We start from the raw sequence: 24,024 nt of genomic DNA, 5'->3' as shown, positions 1-24,024 counted from the left end.
CCTCTCTCTCTGCGGCTTTCATGAATAAATAAATAAAATCTTAAAAAAAAAAAAAAGTAACTATATAAAGCAATCCTCAAGATAAAAAAATGGAACTATTTTAGTGAAGGTACTAAAAATCCTACTCTACACTGCTGTTTTAAATTAAATTAATATTTAATGTCTACATTATTATAATTCTAAATATTTTTATTGAGTCAAGTAATGCACAATTACTAAAGTTGGACAATTTATTGTTTTCTCTGGAAGTAATAATTGCCTCATGTTCTCCATTACTTAGTTTTCTAGCTACCTAATTCTCTAACTCTGACACTGCTATAAAATATCTCACAATGCAGTCAAATATTTCAAGTAATGTTTCATATTTTTCTTGGAGACATCCTTCTGGAGCCTTTCATTTTCTGCTCCAGTCTGGGCAGGTTCTCTGTATGCCTATTACTCATCTTTCCTTCTAGAACTTCTCGTCATTACCTCCCTATGCTTTCTTTTATTTGTCACCTGTGTTCAATCTTTTGTTTCTTGGATTTCCTCTCTTAGTATAATCCCTTGTTTTGGTGGAACACATTCTCCAATATCTTCCTAAGAAATTAAGGGTAGGAGGTAATTTATTTGAGCCTTTATGTTTGAAAACAGCTATATTCTGCCCTCAAACTTGGTTAATAGTTTAGCTGGCTATAAAATTCTTCAGAATTTTGATGACCTTTTTCAATTGTCTTCTTGATTCCAGTTACTCTTCAAGTCAAATGCTGTCCTGATTCCCAAGCCTTTATACATTACCGTTTTTTTTCTGTGGAAGCTCCATAGGGAGCTTCAGTGTGATTAGTTTTGCTTTATTGAGATATAACACGCATTTTATAAAATATACCATTTTAAGTATATAACTACAAGAAGTTTTGTTTTTTTTTTTAAGATTTATTTATTTATTTAAAAGAGTAAAAAAGCATGTGTGACCAGGAGGAGGGGCAGATAGAGGGGAAAGAAATCCTGAAGCAGACTCCCCACTGAGCATGGAGGCTGGGATCAAAACCTGACCCAAAACCAAGAGCCAGCTGCTTAATTGACTGAGCCCCCCATGCACCCTATAACTACAAGAGTTTTGAAACACACACAGAGTAATATAATCAATCAATACTGCATTATTGATATTAAATATTTTCTGCATCTCCCTTTGCAGTTAATCCTCTACTCAATCCTTGGTGCCTAGAAACTTCTGATTAGCTTTCTGTTATTATAGTTTTGCCTGTTCTAGAATTCCATATAAATAGAATCATGTAGTATGTAATCTTTTATGTCTGGTTTCTTTCCCTTGGCATTTATTCTTTTGAGATTAATCAATTTTGTTGTATATCAGTTTTTTTCTTTACATTTGTTTCTAAGTAGTATTCCATTTTCAATATACCACAATTTATCCATTCACCAGGAAATAGACCCCTGGGGTATTTCCAAATGTTGGCTATTATAAATGTTCATGTACAAATCTTTGTGTGAATTTTTTCATTTCTTCTAGGTAAATTCCTAGGACTGAAGTTCTCAGGTCATTCATATATATATATATATATATATATATATATATATATATATAATTTATATATAAATTTATATATGTGTATATATACACATTTCCCAAGTTGTTTTTTTTTTTTTATTTTTTTAAAGACTTATTTATTTATTTATTTATTTATTCAGAGAGAGCGAAAGAGAGGCAGAGACACAGGCAGAGAGAGAAGCAGGCTCCATGCAGGGAGCCAGACGTGGGACTCGATCCCAGGTCTCCAGGATCACACCCCAGGCTGCAGGCGGCACTAAACCGCTGCGCCACCGGGGCTGCCCTTTTCCCAAGTTTTTATTTAAATTGCAGGTAGTTAACATATATTACAATAGTAAGTATATATTAACTTCATAAGAAACTGCCAAACTGTTTTACAAAGTAGTTATTCTGGGCAGCCCTGGTGGCACAGTGGTTTAGTGCCGCCTGCAGCCCGGGGTGTGATCCTGGAGACCCGGGATCGAGTCCCACGTCGGGCTTCCTGCATGGAGCCTGCTTCTCCCTCTGCCTGTGTCTCTGCCTCTCTCTCGCTCTCTCTGACTGAATAAATAAATAAATCTTAAAAAAAAAAAAAAAAGTTAAAAAAAAAAAAAAAAAGTAGTTATTCCGTTTTGTATTCCCAACACCAGTGAATAAGGGTTCTAGATGGTATACACCCTCACCAATATTTGATGTTGCAATCTTTTGTCTTTTAGCCATTCTAATGGGTATATTGATATCTCATTGTGGACTTAATTTGCAATTCTCTTAATGACTAATCTGTTAATTATCTTTTAAATCTTGATGAATTCCATGTAGTAGATTGACTAGTGTTCCCCCAAAATTCATGTCCATCCAGAACCCCAGAAAGTGATCTTATTTTGAAGTAAGATCTTTGTAGATGTAACGTTACAGGATTTTTTCTCCATTGGTGCCTGATATTCTTGGTCATGATGCTTTGAAGAATGAATGAAGAGGTAGACCAGACAGACAGTGGTGAGCAGCAAAGCAAGGTTTACTGAGCAATAGCGAAGTGGGATAGTACAAAGCTCCCAAGGAGGGAAGGGACCTGAGATGGCTGCCACTAGAGTATCTAAGTCTAGGGATTTTTATGGGCCTGTTAGCAGGCTGTTTTAAGCTGATTAACCCTTCCTGTGCCTGTCATATAATCAGGTTTTTGTCACCTATCTGTCAATGGGAAAGGCTAAAGGGCTCCTTCTAGAGTGGTGGAAAATCCTTTCAAGGGTGGTTTCCTCTTAGGGCAAAGGTCTGTTGTCTCTGCCTGCCTACCTTCCAACTATCCATCAGTAATTAGCCCAGGTTGTTACTTATATTTCTGACCAACTCACTGTAAATTGGAGGTGTACCCAACCCCCCACCCCCACCGCCCCCATCCCCTCCTTGGGTTCTATTAATTTGCTAGAGCATCTCATACAACTTGGGAAATCTATTTACTCATTTGATTACTTGTTTATTACAAAGGATATTAAAGGATAGAAATCAACAGTCAGATGAAAAGATACGTGGGATGAGGTCCCTAAATGAAGGTGCTTCTGTCCCAGTGGATTTGGGGGCTTGGCACAATAGTATGTGGAAGTGTTCTGGTTCCCCATCTAGAAACTCTCTGAAACTATCTTTATGGTTTTTTATGGAGGCTTCATTATATAGACACAGTTGATTAAATAATTGACTGGAGGTCAGGACAGGTTGAGGAAGGGACTGAAAATTCCAACCCTCTAATAATGTGTTTTTTTCTCCCAGCAGCCAGCCCCCATCTTTAGGTGGGGTCCCAAAATCACAACATTAACATAACAAAGATACATTTGTTGCTCTTATCACTTAGGAAATTCCAGAGTTTTAGGAGCTCTGTGCAAGAAAAGAGGACAAAGGGATGCCTGGGTGGCTCAGCGGGTTTAGTGCCAGCCTTCAGCTCAGGGCGTGATCCTGGAGTCCCAGGATCCCAGGATCCCGGGATCCAGTCCCACATCGGGCTTCCTGCATGGAGCCTGCTTTTCCCTCTGCCTATGTCTCGGCCTCTCTCTTTGTGCCTCTCATAAATAAAGAAATGAAATCTTTAAAAAAGAAAGAAAGAGAAAAAGAAGAAAGAAAGAAAGAAAGAAAGAAAGAAAGAAAGAAAGAAAGAAAGAAAGAAGAAAGAAAGAAAGAAGGAAGAAAAAAAAAAAAAGAAGGAAGGAAGGAAGGAAGGAAGGAAGGAAGGAAGGAAGGAAAGAAAAGAAAAGAGGACAAAGACCAAATATATATTCCTCATTATGGACCATAAACTCCCGGCTGCTAGAAGCAAGGAAGGAGTCTGCCTTGGAGACTTCAAAGAGGGTGTGGCCTTGCCACACCTTAAGTTTGGGCTTCTGGCCTCCAGAAATGTGAGAAAACTTTTCTGTTGTTTTAAGTCCTCCTCCCTACCCCCACCCCCTTTGGGGTAACTTGTTATGACAGCCTTAGAAAAAGAATATAGTCCAATTTATCCATTTTTTTTCTTTTATAGTTCCTGCTTTTTGTGTCCTACTCAAAAAATTTTTGCCTTACAGAGGTCACTAAGATTCTCTTTTTTTTTTCCCTCTAGAAGTTTTATGGTTTTAGCTTTTACATTTAAGTCTACAATCCATTTCACATTAATATTTTATATGCTGTGGAGTAAGAATTAGGGTTAATTTTTTGTTTCAGCATTGTTCATTGAAAAAAATTATCCATTCCCCATTGAATTACATGGGAAACTTGGTCAAAAATTAATTAATCATAATTCTGTGGGCTTATTTCTGGACTCTTCATTCTGTTCTCATGATCATCTTTCTACCCATATCATAATATCTTTGATTTCTATAGCTTTATAATAGGTTTTGAAAACAGATAATGTAAGTTGTCCAATTATGTTTTTTTCAAAATTGGTGTTTTTCTAGATCTTTTGCATTTCCATCTAAATTTTAGAATTGGCTTGCCACTTTTTACAATTGGAATTTTTTTTTAAAGATTTTTATTTATTTATTCATGAGAGGCACAGAAAGAAAAAGAGAGACACAGGCAGAGGGAGAAGCAACCTCCAGGCCGGGAGTCCAACGTGGAACTCGATCCCGGGTCTCCAGGATCATGCCCTGGGCCGAAGGCAGTGCTAAACCACTGGGCCACCGGGGCTGCCCTACAATTGGAATTTTTTATTATTTGTTGCTAGTATATAAAAATATAATAGCTTTTGTATTATTGCCTTGTATCCTGTGAACTTGCTAACTCATTTATTAGTTCTAGTAGCTTTTTGTAGAATTTTTAAAGATTTTACATAGATAACAATGTCTTATGTGAATATAAAGAATTTTGCTTTTTCACTCTGTGGAAGACAAATGGATGAAATTAAATTTCTTTTCCTTCCTTCCTTCCTTCCTTCCTTCCTTCCTTCCTTCCTTCCTTCCTTCCTTGCCAGAACTGTCTAGGACCTCCAACACAATGCTCAATAGATGGGACTAGAGTGAGCATTCTTGCCTTGTTCTTAATCTCATTCAAACTTACACCATTTTTTTTTTTCAATCTTACACTATTAAGCATGATGCATCATTAAGCCCTTTGAACATTAAAGCTTATGTTCCTGGTATAAACTGCACTTGGTCATAATGCATTATCCATTTTATATATTATTGGATTCAATTTGCTAGTAATTTGTTAATCATTTTACAACTATGTTCATGAGGGTTGTTCGTCTGTAGTTTTCTTGTGATGTTCTTTTTTTTTTTAAGATTTTATTTTTTTATTCATGAGAGACACAGAGAGAGCCAAAGACATAGGCAGAGAGAGAAACAGGCTCCCCCCAGGGAAGCCTGATGGGTACTCAATCCCAGGACCCTGGGATCACCCCCTGACTCAATCACTGAGCTACCCAGGTGCCCCTTCTTGTGATATTCTTGATGATTTTTTTTTTGATGATTTTTATATCAGTGTGATGCTGACTTCACAGAATATGTTAGAAAACATTCCTGTTCCTTCATTTTCTGTTAGGCTTTGTGTAGAATTGGTATTATTTCTTCTTAAATATCTGTAGGTTTCTCAGCCAACTGAGCCTAGCATTTTCTTTGTGGGAGGGCTTTTAACAACAAATCAATTTCTTTAGTAGGTATAAGGCTAAGTTATATATCTTCTTTTGAATGAACATTGGTAGTTTGTGTCTTTAAAGGAACATGTTTGTTTTATCCATGTTGTCAAAATTATTGGCAAAAAGGTTGTTTATAATATTATGATGCTTTTAATGTCTAGAGATTCTTAATGATGTTTTCTCTCTCATTCCTGATACTGGCAATTTGTGCTGTTTCTCTCTCTCTCTCTCTCTCTCTTTCTCTTTGTCTCTCTCTTTTTTCTCCCTGATGAATCTGGTTAGAAGTTTATCAGTTTCATTGCTTTCTCATTGCTTTGGTTTCATGATTTTCTCTATTATATTTTTGTTTTCTATTCATTGATCTCTGTTCTTACCTTTATTATTTCCTTTCTTCTGTATAATTTGGTTTTAATTTGTTCTTCTATTTCTAGTTTCTGAAGGTGGAAGCTAAAGTCATAGACTTAAGATCTTTCTTCTTTTCTAATATAGGTGTTTAGTGCTATAAATTTCCCATTAATACTGCCTTGGTTGTGCCCACAAATGTTGATAGGTTGCTGTTATTTTCATTCAGTTCAGAATACTTTCTAATTTCCTTTTTGCTCTCTTTTTTGACCCACAAGTAATACAGAGTATATTTAGTTTCTAAGTATTTGGAGGACTTCCCAGAGATCTTTTCATTATTTCTTTTTTTTTTATTTTTTTTTAAATTTTTATTTATTTATGATAGTCAGAGAGAGAGAGAGAGAGAGAGAGAGAGAGGCAGAGGGAGAAGCAGGCTCCATGCACCGGGAGCCTGATGTGGGACTCGATCCCAGGTCTCCAGGATCGCGCCCTGGGCCAAAGGCAGGCGCCAAACCGCTGCGCCACCCAGGGATCCCTTTTTCATTATTTCATTCTATTTTGGTCACACTCTGTGTGAGTTGATTCCTTGTAAATTTATTCAAACTGATTTTATGGCCCAGAAGATGATTAGAAATACGATCCACCTGGGGCAGTTGGGTGGCTCAGTCTGTGAAGCATCTATCTCAGCTCAGATCTTCATCTCAGCCTTGTGAGTTCAAGCCTTGAGTTGGGCTCCATGCTGGACATGGATCATATACATATGATCCACCTAATGGGAGAAAATGAAGTCATTATTATGCTAATACAAGGACTAACTTTTGAGCAACGTTTTTCTTTTTTTAAGATTTTATTTTTAAGCGATCTCCACACCCATCATGGGGCTCAAAATCACAGCTCTGAGTTCAAGTCGCCTGCTGTACCCACTGAGCCAACCAGGTGCCCCAGTATGTTTCTTATCATAGATCAGTATATTGGAGTTTGGGTTTTACACATTAATCTGATGAGCTTTGTGAATATGAGTTCCTTATGGAGAGAACAAGCTGCCTCTTTATATTCACTACATACAATGGTAAAGATCTGAATGAAAAACCAAACATTAAAAAATAAATAAATAAATAAAAGAAAAAAGAAAAAAAAAAACATTTTGGGGGATCTCCAGGTGGCTCAGCGTTTTGGCGCCTGCCTTTGGCCCATGATCCCGGGATCAAGTCCCGCATCAGGCTCTCTGCATGGAGCCTGCTTCTCCCTCTGCCTATGTCCCTGCCTCTCTCTCTCTCTCTGTGTGTCTTTCATGAATAAATAAATTTTTTTTTAGAAAATAAAAATAAAAAAATAAAAACCAAGCATTTCAATCTTCCAGGTATTTTCAAATAACCATATATTTTTATGCATATATTTGTTTTACCTTTAGAATATAAATGATGATTTTAGGTCTCTGAATAAATTGTCCTTTCCTGGATTACTTTGTTTCTCATCCGAGAATTCATAATTAAGTAAATTTTATTTACTATATTTATACATGAATGTTTTTTTTTTTTTTAAATTTTTATTTATTTATGATAGTCACAGAGAGAGAAGGAGAGGCAGAGACACAGGCAGAGGGAGAAGCAGGCTCCATGCACCGGGAGCCCGATGTGGGAATCGATCCTGGGTCTCCAGGATCGCGCCCTGGGCCAAAGGCAGGCGCCAAACCGCTGCGCCACCCAGGGATCCTATTTTTTAAAAATATTTTTATTTATTTACTCATGAGAGACACTGAGAGAAGGCAGACACATAAGCGGAAGAGAAGCAGGCTCCTCACAGGGAGCCCGATGTGTGACTGGATCCCAGGAGTCTAAGACCATGCCCTGAGGTGAAGGCAGACGCTCAAGTGCTGAGCCACCCAAGCGTCCCTACATGAATGTATTTTGATAGGAAATCCATATTGCTCAATATCACTGATTTAGCAGTTTAAGTGGCCGGTAAATATGCAGAATTTGAGCCTCCTTGGAATCAGTCCCAAAGTTCTGTTCATGAACATATTGAAATTCAATATTTAGATTAGATGGTATGTAAATACATTGACTCAGGATACTTTTCAATATGCTATTAGGAGTTATAACTGCAATATCTGAATAAAAATTACTGGTCTATTTAAAAGAAGTTGCTGGGGTGCCAGGCTGGTTCATTCAGAAAAGTATGTAATTCTTGATCTTAGGGTCATGAGTTGGAGCCACACCCTGGGTGTAGAGATTATATACATACATACAAACGTTAAAAAAATTTTTTAAAAAGTCGTCAGTGTCAAAAAGTAAAGACAAAACAAAACCAATGAAAAAAGTGACACTGCTTCCCACTCAAAGCTGGCGGGAGTGGCTGGGGGAAAAAAAAAGCTTTATCCTTCCTATACTGTCCTCACAGCCAATATTTAGTCTCTTTAGTGTGTCTCTGGCCCTCTGTCCTTTCATGACTGGGGCTGCTAATCCTTAACTGTAGTGACAGTAAGATCAGCTTAAATCATCAAGCTCTTGTGAAACTGATTTCTCTCAGAAGGCTATCTGGCTGTTTCAAGCCCTAATTTTCAATATTGTTTTAGTGTATGTATGTAGGACCCACATGCCCCAAAGGAGGCACTAGTCCTTTCACTTGTAAAATGTAAAGCTGTATAGAAAACTAAGTGGTACAGCACCAGATCTCAGGAACCAATCATCAGTTTGGGGAGAGGGGAGACTTTTGTTCTAAAATAGCCACAAGCCTGGAGGTGCCTGGCTGGTTCAGGCAGTAGAGCATGTGACTTTTGATTTGGGGTTATGAGTTTGAACCCCATGTTGGAGGGTAGATTGTACTTAATAAAAAATACTTAAAAAAAAACTACAAGTCTGGGTGCACAAGACTAAATTAACTGCTCCCCTTTATAACATGTCAATGATAACTTAACCCCTCTCATTTGGTATGTTTTCCAGTTAAACATTGTTGGCACATCATGGAAAGTTTTGTGAAAAAGATAAAAAGAAAGCATTACTAAGTTCAGGCTTATATTTAAAGCAAAGAAATGAAAGAAATATCCCTTGCTCTGCCACAAGTCTACCACAAGGTAGGCAGCCAGTCCCTTCTGGAGAAAAATTTGTCCTGAAGTTTCTCCACAGCTTTTTAAATAATAATTAAAATAATCTATAGAATTGTAACTCTCTTCACATTCAATATTATCTCTTTGTGGAAGGAAGAACTGAAGTAAAAATATGTATAATTCAAGAAATCTTTTTTTGTGAGAGACAATGAAGTGAGAAACCAAATCCCCACAAACAACACTCCCAAGTTTCACTAATTTGACCTTTCCCTGCTCTCATCCAAGGGTGAACAAGAAAGAAGCACCTACTGGTGATGCAATGAGAAAACAGAATTGACACAGAATTGAGAACATTGGATAGGGAATCAGAAAACCTAAATATGACCCTGGCTTTGTCACTAACTTGTTGGGTGAAACGGAATTAAGCTGCTTAATCTTTCTACTCTGGAGTTCTTTATCTTTAAAGACAGGGGATTGGATTCATGAACTCTAAGATTCCTGTGGACTTCTCCTCTCTGCTTCCTTGGATTCCATGGCTTCCTGCTCATGATCTCTCCTTTTTTTTTTTTTTTTTTTTTTTTTTTTTTTTTAGATTTTATTTTTAAGTGATCTCTACACCCAAAGTGGGGCTGCAACTCACAATCCCAAGATCAAGAGCTACACACTCCACTGCCTGAGCCAGATCCCGTCCTTCTATACTACTGACTTTCCTTTCCTCAGCTGCTGGGAAGGTTGGAGGATGACAGCTCTCAGCTGAGTTACTTTCTAGAAATTGCCCTCATGCAAAGACAGCCACCTTACCCAAGACTGCATCCCCTTCCTGAGGAAAGCCATATCCAATGTTTGTTCAGTGTGGGAATGAGAAGAGCCAATCCCCTTGCTTCAAGATGGGATAACTGAAGAGCCAGCCATACCTGCTCCAGAATTCTCCTGGTTTCTGTTGTGACTGCATTGCAATTCAACTCCTCCAGTTCTACAGGTGTTGATCTTGAGAGAATGCCTCAACTAACCAACTACACAAAAGTCTTCATTTCAGTGTCTGTTTCTTGGAAAACCCAACTTAAGACGGTTGGTGCCAGGAGTGATTGAAGGAAGCAGACTCTAAAATGGGATATTGGAACTGGACCACACTTTTTCTAGCTGGCAGTGAGTACCCCATCACTGGTGTTCAGAGGATCCAGCAGAAATGGCCCACTGCTCCTGTTAAGGACAAGTGTCCCCACTTGGTTTTTTTTTTTAAGATTTTATTTATTTATTCATAAGAGACATACACACACAGAGAGGCAGAGACATAGGCAGAGGGAGAGGCAGGCTCCATGCAGGGAGCCCAATGTAGGACTCGATCCCAGGACCCCAGAATCACACCCTGAGCCAAAGGCAGATGCCCAACTGCTAAGCCACCCAGGCATCCCTCCCCACTTGTTTATAAATAATGCAGAGGCCCCTCAACCTAGATAAGAAACCAAAGAAGGATTTTCAAGAGTAGCCCTGCCACTTGGACAATATAACCCAGCAAACATTATGGTATTAGAAGTATCAGTGGTGGAAAGGAATGCTATGTGGAACTTATGGCAACATCCAATAGAGAATCACAATGTAGACCTCAAGGGTACTGCAGTAAGTCTATGCCAGCTTCACTGAAGAATTTTCCACCATTTGAAAAATGGCCTCAAACATGCTACTGTACTCTGGTAGAGACAGAAGGTCTGGTTATAGGACATCAAGTGAACATGTGGCCCAGGCTGCTTGTCACAAGATTGTTTCTATTAGGCCCATCCATTACACAATGGAAGTGGTAAATCTGGGTAAATCCACAAGAATAGGTAATCCAGAACCCTCTGTCATCCACTACTACTACACTGATGTCTCCCTCTCAGCTCACACCTACAGCTGCATTGGCATATTCAGGTGATCCACTCGGGGCTTTCTTAGGAGTCCCTTACTCAGTTTTGAAGGTTACAAGCACAGCAGCCATAGTGTAAGAAGTTTTTGGTGAAAGGCTTGCTCACAGGCTGTGGTTATCCACTTTCTGTGGGAAGAGAAGGGGCATGGGGTAAGGGGTAACAATATATAGGCAGCCATGGAAAACTTGGCAAGTTGGTCAGGGGTCTGAAAAAAAAAAACACTAAAAAATAAGGTTGAGGGCCTGAGTCACACACACCATCAAGGAAGCCACCTATATCAGCAGAGGTGCTGGCTGAGGGTAGGGGAACTCTAGAATGGGTAGTGGAGGGGGGAGACCCTGAGTTTTAGTTCTACCTGGAAGCCAGCTGTGAGGCTGAGTCCATCCCACCAACCTTTCTCTGATAAGTTTCCCCCAGGAAGAGAGACCAATCAGAATTCTGGAGGCGCTGAACTTGTTGTATAAAGCAAGTGGGTCTGAATGACATAAAAGGTAGGTTGTCATGGATGCTGTGATATATTGCACAAGCCCTCTGTTCCGGACCCAGGCACTTACTCTCCCAGATACTGGGTGTGTTGGCTGCCAAAAACTCCCAGCTAAGTCTTTCTCCAAGGATTGCCTTCAGCAGATGAGCACTCCCCTTCCCTGGCATGAAGTCCAGGGCCCCTGCCCCAAGATGAGACACTTCTGAAGGCCCATCCCTGCTTCAGAGCCCCCACTGGGTCATCTCAGGCCTCTCTTGAAACAGTGCTACTGTTCAGCTCCTCCCACTGCCCATTCCTCCTGCATTTACTCCCACACAGGTGTCATCCTGAGGGCACATCCCCTGTAAAATCCTGCACACCGGGGGCTTGAGGTGTTAGTGTTGAATGGGTACAGTTTTCAGTTCAAGAAGATGAAAAGTTCTGAAGATGGATCGTGGTGATGATTGCACAATAATGTAAATGCATTTAATTCCACAGAACTGCACAATTAAAAATGGTTAAAATGGTAACGTTTTTGCTACTCTGTTTTACCACAATAAAAAAAAAATTCCTACATATGAATCTCCCTCAGGGCCTTTTTCCTAAGGAACCTAACCAAACAACCTCTCTGAATATGGCAAAAAAAATTGCTAGTTTCCACCAACATTCATCCTTTGTTTCTTCTCTAGTAATTGAATTCAGCCTGAGACTGTAAGCAGTCTTACCATTGGCCATGGAATGTGAGACATGTGACTAAGTTTGGCCAGTGGGCTATGAGAAGTGATATGGGCCACATCCAGGTCATGCTCTAAAGCAAGAGGCATGTGCTCTACTTGTCACCACTCTTTTCTGGGGGCTGTGATGCAGATGCGGTGGCAGGAGCTGGAGCCATAGATGAAAGCCATAGATAGAAGATGACAAAGCCACCCTACCAACCCTAGACTGGTTATCTCTGGCTATTACAGGAGATAAAAATCAACTTCTGTATAGTATAGGTTAAGCCATGGAATTTGAAGTATCTTTGTTACGACAGCTCAGCCTGTATCCTAGCACTTGGATTGACTCCAAAACCCGTTTTTCTAATCCTGACTCCTTTTCCAAACAGCTCCTATTTCTTGTCCCCAGTTTTGAGACTCGCGTGTCTACATCATAATTTATCCTAATGCTTTCTAAACTTTGTTCCTTCTTTTGTTCTTTGTTTCTAATAATACCACAATTTCCTACTTAGGAAGAAAGAGCCCTAAACATTCACATAATGGAATACCATTCAGCCATTAAAAATGAGGAGGAGGTAGCCCAAGATATGCTAACAGTGGAACAATCCCCAGGGTCTGTTGTTAAGTGAAGAAAACAAAGAGAATGGGGTGCCTGGGTGGCTCAGGGGGTTAAGCGACTGCCTTCAGCTTGGGTCATGATCTCTGGGTCCTGGGATGGAGCCCTGCATCGGGCTGTCTGCTTCTCCATCTGCCCCTCATCCTGTGCTCTCTCTCTCTCTTTCTCATTCTCTCAAATAAATGAATAAAATCTTAAAAAAATAAAAAAGCAAGCAAAGAGCAGTACAGTGTCTATATAATATACCACTATTTGTGTTAAAAAAAAAAAAAAAAAGACTACCTACCTCTGTATTTGCGTGTGCATAGAGTATCTTGGTGAGGATAACCAAAGACTTGAGTTACTACTCAACTTATTTGTTTTTTATAATTTTTTTCTTTTCTTTTATTTTTTTTTTAAATTTTTTTTTTAATTTTTATTTATTTATGATAGTCACATCAGAGAGAGAGAGAGAGGCAGAGACACAGGCAGAGGGAGAAGCAGGCAGGCTCCATGCACTGGGAGCCCGACGTGGGACCCGATCCCAGGTCTCCAGGATCGCGCCCTGGGCCAAAGGCAGGCGCCAAACCGCTGCGCCACCCAGGGATCCCTTCTTTTATTTTTAAGTAGTCTTTATACCCAGTGTGAGGCTTAAGTTCACAACACAGGAATTAAGAGTTACATATTCCACCGACTAAGCCAGCTAGGCACCCGTATTTGAGTTGCTACACTAGATAGGACAACTGGGGGTCAAGGTGGCAGAAAAACATCTCTTACATATACATGTTTGAATGGTGTGCTGTGTGCAAAGAGTTGCTAGATTGCACAACCCAAGGATGCATTATTCAAATTCTAATTTGTGTAACTGGCACCTCTGGTATTGTGCTATGTGTAGCCCAGGCAGCTGTTCATATCAGTCCTGTTATGCATGTTTTACATACTCAAAAAAAAGTTCAAGAAAATCTACTTACTCTTTGCTCTATAGTATAGTTTAAACAGAACAGCTATTTTTCTGAAACTGTCTCAGTTAAAATATCCTAGGATTTCACAGACTTCTATCTGGATTATTATTTACATCTCTGTTACCATCAATTTAAAATGAGCTTTTATTATCATTTAAGAGTTCCCACTCTTAAAAAAAAAAAAAAAAAAAAAAAGAGTTCCTGCTCTTTTCAGGAACTTCCTTCAGCACTGAAATGACAAGGCAGTTTTTTCCTCTGAAGACCTCCAAGGTGAGACTGGGGGAAGGGGAGACACTGAACTAAATTAGGCAACACTAGAACCTGCCTAACCCCCACAATTCTCCTCCTGGGAGCTGTCAGTGACCCAGGATATGATAACTGTCAGTTATTCATTACGGACTGAGAACCTGAAAAAATGTGCTTAATCTTTGACCCTGCTATGAATTTCCCACGTATCCTAAGGAAAGCATCAACAATACAGCAAGTCAGATGTACCCAAATGCTCACCATGGCTTATTTCCATTGTCTGTAAACAAAGCACAGAGCCATAGATTGACTAGTTAAATCTACTCTAGTCCATCTAGGTAATGGAATTCCAGGTGTTAGAAGAATAATGAAATGGGAAAATGATTACATTGTATTGATAAATGACAAAAGCAAATTACAAAGCAGTAGTTAAGGGTATTATCCTTAGACAATTTTTTGTTTTTTTTTTAAGTAAGCTCTACACCCAATGTGGGGCTTGAACTCACAGCCCTGAGATCAAGAGTTGCATGCTCTTACCGACTGAGCCAGCCAGGTATCCCTCAATTTGTTTTTTAAGAAAAATGTATAACTATATCTGGAAAAGACATTCACTAATATGTTAATACTGCTTTTCTTTGAGAGTCGGGCTTTTATAGATAACTTTTTTTTTTCTTTGTGGTTGCCTGAATTTTCTCAAGTTACAATTAATCCAGTTTCTCTTATAATTAAAAAAATGTTATCCCCACCCAAAGTCAATTTGAGGAGTTCTCTGAACACTTCAGTTTGCTCCTCATTAGTCTCCCGTAGTACTCTGAGGCATATATACAAATTGTAAATGAGAAACATCAATCCTGGGTTATGTAGAGAATTTTTCCAACTTGATTATGTACTACAAGGAGGAGGTAAAAGTAGAAGGGTGGCAGATGGTAAGGGGGTGGGGGTGGGTAAAACAGATTAAATGGTGTTGTTACCTTTATTGTAAGTTTTCCTTCCAGAAAAAGTAACTTAATGATTTCTAGCTAAATGAGCTATTTTACATTTGTAGAGATGACAAACTTCACTATTCACCAGGACCATATGCTTTTTTGGTATTCATATAGGCTTTGAAGTCTAAAATACATGCTGTTTAGGAATGTTAGTCTAGACTAGAGAATAATAGCTCTCCTCTAAATAATATATAAGTATCTTTTTAAATTAGCCTTGGCAAGAGGAAATTTTAAAAATAGAAGATGTGGGTCAGAATCAAGTTCTATAAATTAGTACATTCTTTATAAAACATTTATGGATTTGGGCCACCTGGGTGACTCAGTGGTTGAGCATTTGCCTTTGGCTCAGATGGTGATCCCTGGGTCTCAGGATCGAATCCTACATTGGGTTCCCCGCAGGGAGCCTGCTTCTCCCCCTGCCTATGTTTTAGCCTCTCTATGTCTCTCATGAATAAATAAATAAAATATTTTTTAAAAAATTATAGATTTGACTGAAGGATTATTTTAGACACATTTGTGTATAGCTTAAATACAAATTAAATGTAAAAAAAATTTAATAATGTAAAAGTGAGTCCTAGAAAGACCAGCAGGTGGCATAAATAATTTATTTAATCAAAACTGCCAAGATATATATTGTAATAGGTAGCTTCCCTGACCTTAACCCCCTTAAAAAAAAAATCTCATGAATATTTAGACCAAAATTCCCAATTAAAACAGCATAACAAGATTAACTTAGTTATAAATACGAAAATTAAAATTGCAGGAGAGAGAGATCTCATAGATATCAACCCAAGGCTAACCTGTAAACTTATGTGCCCAGGCCTATCATTAAACTGAAACACAAAAGACAACATATAATGAGAGCATCTAACATGGATGCTCCACCCAGCACACCAGCATCTCTGAAGTAGGAAGAGTGTGCTGACATTACAGACTCAAGAAAATATTGTTTTTAAAAGCTATGTGGGTGTGTACCTGCCCCAGTTAATTACTCTGTAAGAGCAACATTAAGCCTCTTCTCCTTTCAAATACACCTGGCATGCTGGTTTCAACAGTCAGTCTTTACTGAGTACTAATGAAGCTCCACCATACCAACCTATCAGATGCCTGTCGGCTGCCTTAGATCTGAAATAGGATATTTTCCTATTCCCTAACACCTGATAAATTGGCCAACAGGAAATATGTTTGTCTCTCCTTGCTTTTGTACCTGCTCCCCTGAAAATAGTTCCCATTACAAAGACACATGCCAGGGAAATAGCTGACCCTTGTCAAGGGTCGTCCTGCAGGTTCTTGATTCTTGGTAGCATGTAGCACAGAGGCTCAAGTCTGTGCAGCCAGCATGTCATCTAAGACCTCCAGAGCAGTGCTTCCTGACCTGGGACCCTCGGCTGGAAAGCCAGGGACCACAAACTTAGGTATAGGTTAGAACAGACTGCAGCAAACTATTAAAAATGCTTCCTCTGGAAGGTGAGTTTATAGCAGACTGTTTTTTTTATGCTCACTGTTCAACTTTTACTGCCTAGAGTATTACACATAGTAGATACTAAATAAATGTGTATTGAATGAATGAACACTTTTCTATCATGTCTAAATTTTTTGAATTGAGCATGTTATTTCTGAAATCATAATGAAAATAAAGGTGGGTTTTTTTGTTTGTTTGTTTGTTTTTTGTTTGTTTTTTGGCACTCTCAAACTCAAAAAGTAAAGAATTACTCTTCTAGACAATTTTTCCCTAGATGAAAACCTCATGGTTTTTCTTTCACAGTCTTTATTTGGATGAATTTAATTTTTGAGTGCAAATATCACTCAATATAGAAGCTTGACAAAACCCACCTAAAGAGTATCTAAATCAGATAACTCTTCAGTTATGTAAATCACCAATGACTCATTTCAGAGACTTCCCATGTGTCTCCACAACCTGTTTCATGTTCCTTAAACATGTTCCACTGTTATTGCACTGTTTGCTTTTCTGTGGACACCTTACACACAGCTGCATGCAATGCCTCTCAGGGTCTTGGCCCCTTCCCCACATTAGTGAGGAAGCAATACCGAAAGCCTACAGCTTTTTCTCAAGTGAGGCATTCACTGTGCTGCTCTGCGTTCTTTGAAGCAATCCTCAGTTTTGCATCCGGGTAGGCCAAATATTAATTGAAAGGCAATTGGGGTGGAGGGATGTAGAACGAAGTTTTCTTTAAAACTGTGTTATAGGGTCACCTGGGTGACTCAGTGGTTGAGCATCTGCCTTCGGCTTGGGTTGTGATCCCGGGGTCCTGAGATCAAGTCTCACATCAGGCTCCCGGCAGGTGAGCCTCCTTCTCCCTCTGCCTATGTCTCTGCCTCTGTCTCTGTGTCTCTCATGAATAAATAGAATCTTAAAAAACAAAACAAAGCAAAACGAAACAAAGCTCTGTTTTAAAAAATAATTGGATTCCAAGACCAACCCACAAAAGTTGGATTCACACATAATAAAGTGGAAACCAAAAAAAAAAAAAAAAAAAAAGTGGAAACCATTCAAATTCTGGTACATAGATATAGTAGGCACTCAGTATGTATTTGCTGGATAAATGGATATTGATAGTGCTTCTTAGCAGGAGGAATTTATAGACTGAGACTCGGTGTCAGTCTTCCTGCCCAGGGAGGCACCTACTCTGTTCCTAACACCCAGCAGCTGTTGATACCTGCAGGTATCACAGGGTATTACAAGTTGAGTGTTAGGAACTAGGATGATGCCTGTCTTAGGAAAAGATCTTCTGGTTGAAAGTATCTTGAGGGGACTAACTTTAAGTCCGCCAGGCTGTTGGTGCTCATACCCTCAGTCTGGGCGATTTTCGTCCAAGGATGGTCGTGGGCTGAGTGGCGTTTTAGAACTTCACATCACTTTAGTTTAGACTCATTTGGTGTTAAGGAATTGAGATTCACTAACATTAGCTAAACTAAAGGGATTTATTGTAAGTAGTGATCATAAGTCATTAATCCAAAAGGAATCATCCCAGGCTTCCTGTGGCTCAGGTAGAGGGTGGTTCTGGGCTCAGAGTTGTTCAGAAGCCCTCGGCTGCAGGGCTCTGTGCCTTTCCTGCTGATGCTCCTCCGTTATTATCCTGTGAATACACATCTGCAGTGTTTCACCTGCCTCCCCTCAAACCTAGCAGAACCTGTGGCAGCAGACAACAGAGGGAAAGTCATCAGTTAGCATGAAGATTGGCAGCCCTCCCTGATGAATTAGCTGTGGCCCAGAAGGACAGGGTGAAGGGTCACGTGCCTGTGCATGGGGAGCAGATCGTAACTGGCTGGCGAGGATGACTGCGGAAGCCCTTAATTTAGTATCTCTCTTGTAACCAATAGAATGCGACCGAAGTGACACTGCCCGCCTTCTGGGTCAAAAAAGGCCCTGCAATTTCCACCTAGTTCTCTTGAAATGCTTGCTCTCGAGATGATCCCTTTTGGAAGGTAGCAGCCACACTATGAGAAGACCAGACCACTTGGAGAGGCCATCGTGGGTGTTCCAGTCAGTAGTCCCAGCTGAGACCAGCCTTTGCATCATACCAGCCAGGCACCAGGTACGAGTGCTAGAACCTTCAAATTATCACAGCTAGTGATAGTCACGTCACTCCCAACATTTGAGTTCCCAGCTAAGGGCCCAAGCACCATGGAGCAGAGACAAGACCTCTCCACTGCCCCGGACCCACATTCCTCCCCCGCAGAGTTTGTGAGCATAATGAGATGGTTATGGCTTTATACCACCAAATTTGGGGTGGTTTGATACACAACCATAGAAACCAGAAAACAAAGCATGACACATTCAAAGAACCAAAAGAAGGTAGCATGGCCGACAAACGTGGGCTTTTACTGGATACCTGAAGTAACGACCATCTCTGCTGCTTTCTCCCATCAGGAGTCCAAAATCAGATAAAAGAGAAGCAGGCGTGGTTGGGAAAATTATGGGGATGTGGCTTATGCCTCTGTATAATCCCTAAACCAAGCAGAACACCTTGTTCATTTTCAGTCTCACTTCTATTATAGAGATAGATGCAGAGGCGTCTGGTTGCACCCAGGTTTGCTCTCCCTGAGGCTTCCTTATAGCGCAGGGCCCCACAGGGTGGATCTCCCCCCACTCTGAGCAACAACCCAACAGATGTCTCCACTGCCCTCCACGTGTCCCTGTTGTGCAACTTGTTAAAGCCAGGCCGCTGCTGCAAACCCTGGCCATGGGGCTGCTCCATCCCACCTCCAGCAAAGCCATCCCCCTGTTAGTCGCCCTAGTTCCCTGAACACTGGAGATGAAAAGGCAAGAAATGTAGTTTCTTTTGGCCCAGATATGATTCTCCTGTCCCCTGGGCCATTCTACAATGGGCATCATTTTCAAGGACACCCTGCTGTGGCTCACTCTACCTTGTATTAATTGTATGGCTTTGCATGAATTGTAAATCCAGAGGCATTAGATCTTTAGGTGATTTGCACATGGTTTTCACTGTGGAATGCACTCAGGGTGCAGAGGGCAAATGCCTGCTGACCCTGCATTTATTTTTTCAGCTGGTGATTGAAGCTCTGGCCCAGTTATAATAGATGGGAATGCCAATGTCTTGTCCATTTTCAACTTTAGTGCAAATCTTACATTGAATAGGGGTCATATTTCTACTCTCAGCGTGTAAAATAAAAGTAATTTTCATGTATGTGTTTCCAAAGTAAATATCACTGTGTTTGCCCTCCCACCTCCACCCCATAGAACTGTTGTTGGGTTTTTTTTAAAGACATGAACATGGAAAAATAATATTGCAGGTTTCTGAAGGAATGTTATTAATACCTCCAAGAATGGGGGACACATGGTTGGCACTGTCAGTTAAGCGGCTGACTCTTGGTTTCGGCTCAGGTCCTAATCTCAGGGTTGTGAGATTGAGCCCCGAGTGGGACTCTGCACGGAGCAGAGCCTCTCTCTCTCTCTCTCTCTCCCTCTGCTCCTCCCCCACCTGCCCTCTTTCTCTCTCACTCTCTCGCGCTCTCTCTCTCTCAAATGAATAAATAAATTTAGAAAACACATATCTCCAAAAATGGGCAGACCTGTGAGCATGTACCGCTGGCCTATACACTGGGTGTGAAGCAGCTCATCATGGTAGGCAATAAGATGGACATCAGGGGGCCACCTGACCGTAGTGCATGCTTTGAGGAGATCTGGGAGGAGGTGAAGGCCTCAATCAAGATTAGTTACCACTCTAAGACTGTTGCCTTTGTGCCCACCTCAGGCTGGCATGGGGACAACGTGATAGAGCCCAGCACCAAGATGTCCTGCTTCAGAGGCTGGAAGATCACCAGGAAGAAAGGAGATGTGGTAGCCATGACACTGCTAGAAGCCCTGGACTCCATCATGGCCTCGCCTGCCCTGTGGACAAGCCCCTGTGGCTGCCTCTGCAGAATGTATGCAAGATTGGGGGCATCGGCACCGTGTCCGTGGGCCAGGCAGAAACATGCTTTCTCAAGCCAGGCATGGTGGTGACCTTTGCCTCCTGCAACATCACTATGAAAGTCAAGTCTGGGGACACCTGGGTGGCTCAGCGATTGAGCGGCTGCCTTCGGCTCAGGGCGTGATCCCACGGTCCCGGGATCGAGTCCCACATCGGGCTCCCTGCATGGAGCCTGCTTCTCCTCCCTCTGCCTACGTCTCTGTCTCTCATGAACAAATAAATAAAATCTTAAAAAAAAAAAAAGTCCCAAGTCTGTCAAGATGCACCATGAGGCCCTGGCTGAGGCCCTGTCCGGTGACAACGTGGGCTTCAATGTGAAGAATGTGTCAGTGAAGGACATCAGGTGGGCTGCGTGGCAGGAGACAGCAAGGATGACCTGCCCTCAGAGATGGGGAGCTTCATCTCCCAGGTGATCATTCCCAGCCGCCCCGGCAGCATTGCAGCTGGTCACCAGTTCAGGATGGCCACACAGCCCACATTGCCTGCAAGTTTGCTGACCTCAGGGAGAAGATTGACCGGTGTTGAGGCAAGAAGCTGGAAGACAATCTCAAAGCCCTGAAGTCTGGGGACTCAGCCATTGTTCAGATGATTCCACAAAAGCTCATGTGTGTGGAAAGCTTCTCAGGGTACCCCTACCTTGGTCGCTTCACTGTGTGTGACATGAGGCGGACAGTGGCTGTTGGGGTCCTCAAGGCTGTGGAGAAAAAAACAGCGACTGGTGGCAAAGTCACCAAGTCTGCTATGAAAGCGGCCACGAAGTGAGTGGTGACAGCTACTTCAGGCCTTTCCAGGCCAGGGGCCGCCCAGGAGGAACCACAGCTGGGAAAGAACAGCTCAAGGAGGAGCGTTGGACTTACTCTTCCCTTGGCCGAACTATCTTAAACCTGTCCCTGCTAATGCAGTTTTCGTTTTGCTGATGAGTTTGAGGCATGAGAATAAAGTGCAGCAAATCTTTTGGGGGGAGGGGGATGGAAGGTTTTTCTTTTACTTAGAAAGGCTTCTTTAAAATTTATTTACTTATTTATTTTAAGTAATCTCTACAGCCAACATAAGGCTCAGACTCACACCCTGAGATCAAGAGTCACATGCTCTTCCAACTGAGCCATCTAGACACTCTATAATTATAAAAATATTCAACTCTATAATTTATGACCACTCTTCTGCCTGTAGCATCCCACACCTCCTTAACTGAGTAACATACTCCCCTTTTTATGTATTTACTTAATCATTTAACAAATATTGATTGAGTGCCTACTGTGAGCCAGATATTGGGGATTCAAGGGTGATCAAGAAAGACAAAATGAGGGGCAGCCAGGTTGGCTCAGCGGTTTAGCATCCCCTTCGGCCCAGGGCGTGATCCTGGAGACCCGAGATCGAGTCCTGCATTGGGCTCCCTGCATGGAGCTTCTCCCTCTGCTTCTGTCTCTCTCTCTCTCTCTCTCTCTCTCTCAATGTGTGTGTGTGTGTGTGTGTGTGTGATATGAAAAATAAAATCTTTTTAAAAATGCAAGTTCTAGAGTTAATCTACAATGGAATTCCAACTCCATCACTTGCTAGCTTGTGGGACCTTGGATAAATGTCTTAATTATCTGTATCTCAGTTTCCTCAGGTACAAAATGGGATTGTTGCAAAATTATGGTGGTTATAAGAATTAGATGAGATGTGTGGTGGCTTCAAAATACGTCTGCAAATTCTTCAGCACTCTTCCCTTCAAGATATGGGGCTGAAGTTCTCTTCCCTTGACTGTGAGTGAGCTAAACAACTAACAGAATATGGCAGAAGGGATGTCTTTGAGATGAGGACATAAAAGGTATTATCCTTTGGGTCACTTGCTCCGGGGAAAGTCAGCTGCCTTCTTGTGAGGACACTCAATCAACCGTTGGAGAGGCCCACGTAGTGAGGAGCTGAGACCTCCTGCCAACAGCCTGTGAGGGCGTCGTCTTGAAGGTGGATCTTCCATTCACCGGCAAGACTTCAGATGTCTACAGTCCCTGCTGATATCCTGACAGAAACCTCCTGAGAGGTTACCTAAACCAGAACGAAACTGTAAAGCCCTCCAGAGTTCCTTACCCTGAGAAAATGTGATAATAAATGTTCACTGTTTAAACCATTGTGTCTTATGGTGATTTTTTTACACAGAATTAGAGAACTAATACAAGATGATAATGATAAAGCACTTAAATATATATAGTAACTATTCGGTATATGTTAGTTATTGTCGTTGCTGCTATATTCTCTTTTGTATCCTTTGCACCTGACACCTGACACCCAGTAGGAGCTCAATATACAGCGTATGAGTGGAAGAGTAAATGAATGGACACACAAAGTAAAATGAAGGATTGAGGCAATTATCTAAGGCAGTTGTTTCTGAAGTTATTTGAGAAAGGACATTTAAAAAAATATATTACCCCATATCATCAGTCAGGGTTGAATCAAGAAAACAAAAACGACTTTGGGTATTTCATTTGTTTTAAGTTTTTATTTTCTTTTCTTTTTTTTATTTTTTATTTTTTAGATGTATTTATTTATTTATGATAGACATAGAGAGAAAGAGAGGCAGAGACACAGGAGGAGGGAGAAGCAGGCTCCATGCTGGGAGCCCGACGTGGGACTCGATCCCGGGACTCCAGGATCGCACCCTGGGCCAAAGAAAGGCGCCAAACCGCTGAGCCACCCATGGATCCCTAAGTTTTTATTTTAATTCTAATTAGTTAATATACAGTGTAATATTGGTATCGGTGTAGAATTTAGTGATTCATCACCAACATATAACACCCAGTGCTCATCACAAGTGCCCTCCTTAATAGCTGTCATCCATTTAGCCTATGCCCCACCAACCTCTCCTTCAGCAATCCTCAGTTTGTTCTCTATAGTTAAGAGTCTTTTATGGTTTGCCTCCCTTCCCTTTTTTTCCCCTCCCCTATGTTCATCTGCCTTATTTCTTAGTTCTACATATGAGTGAAATCATATGGTATTTATCTTCCTCTGACTGACTTATTTCATTTAATATAATACATTCTAGCTCCATCCACATCATTGCAAATGGCAAGATTTCATTCTTTTTTGATGGCCAAGTAATATTCCATTGGGTATATATACCACATCTCCTTTATCCATTCATTAGTTGATGGACATTTGGTCTCTTTCCAAAATTTTGTTATTGTTGATAATGCTAGTACAAAATGCTAGTACAAACAAACATTCAATGCCCCTTTGAATCACTATTTTTGTACCCTTTGGGTAAATACCTAGTAGTGCAATTGCTGGATCATACAGTAGTTCTATTTTTAACTTTTTGAGGAACCTCCATATGGTTTTCCAGAGTGGCTGTACCTATTTGCATTCTCACCAGCACTGTAAGAGGGTTTCCCTTGCTCCACATCCTTGCCAACATTAGTTGTTTCCTGTGTTAATTTTAGCCATTCTGACAGGTGTGAGGTGGTATCTCATCATGACTTTTTTAAAAAAGATTTTATTTATTTGACAGAGAAAGAAAGAGCACAAGCAGGGGAAATAGCAGAGGGAGAGGGTAGAAGTAGGCTCTCTGCTGAGCAGAGAGTCTAACACAGAGTTCAACCTCAGGACCCTGGGATCATGACCTGAGGTGAAGGCAGACACTCAACCAACTGAGCCACCCAGATGCCCCTCATTGTGGTTTTGATTTATATTTTCTTGATGACGTGTGATGTT

The 24,024-nt window shown here is 40.9% G+C and overlaps 1 long non-coding RNA gene across 1 annotated transcript; it reads left to right on the top strand.

Moving 5' to 3' along the window:
- Positions 1-17,383: 17,383 nt before the first annotated feature.
- On the top strand, positions 17,384-22,445 carry LOC119873694. Its single transcript, XR_005366103.1, has 2 exons — positions 17,384-18,435; positions 20,116-22,445. It is a non-coding gene; the product is annotated as an uncharacterized LOC119873694 (long non-coding RNA).
- The last annotated feature ends 1,579 nt before the right edge of the window (positions 22,446-24,024 follow it).

This window comes from Canis lupus, chromosome 10, assembly GCF_011100685.1.
Source record: "Canis lupus familiaris isolate Mischka breed German Shepherd chromosome 10, alternate assembly UU_Cfam_GSD_1.0, whole genome shotgun sequence".
In the NCBI taxonomy this organism is placed as follows: Eukaryota; Metazoa; Chordata; class Mammalia; order Carnivora; family Canidae; genus Canis; species Canis lupus.
This window is presented reverse-complemented; position numbering and strand designations above follow the sequence as displayed.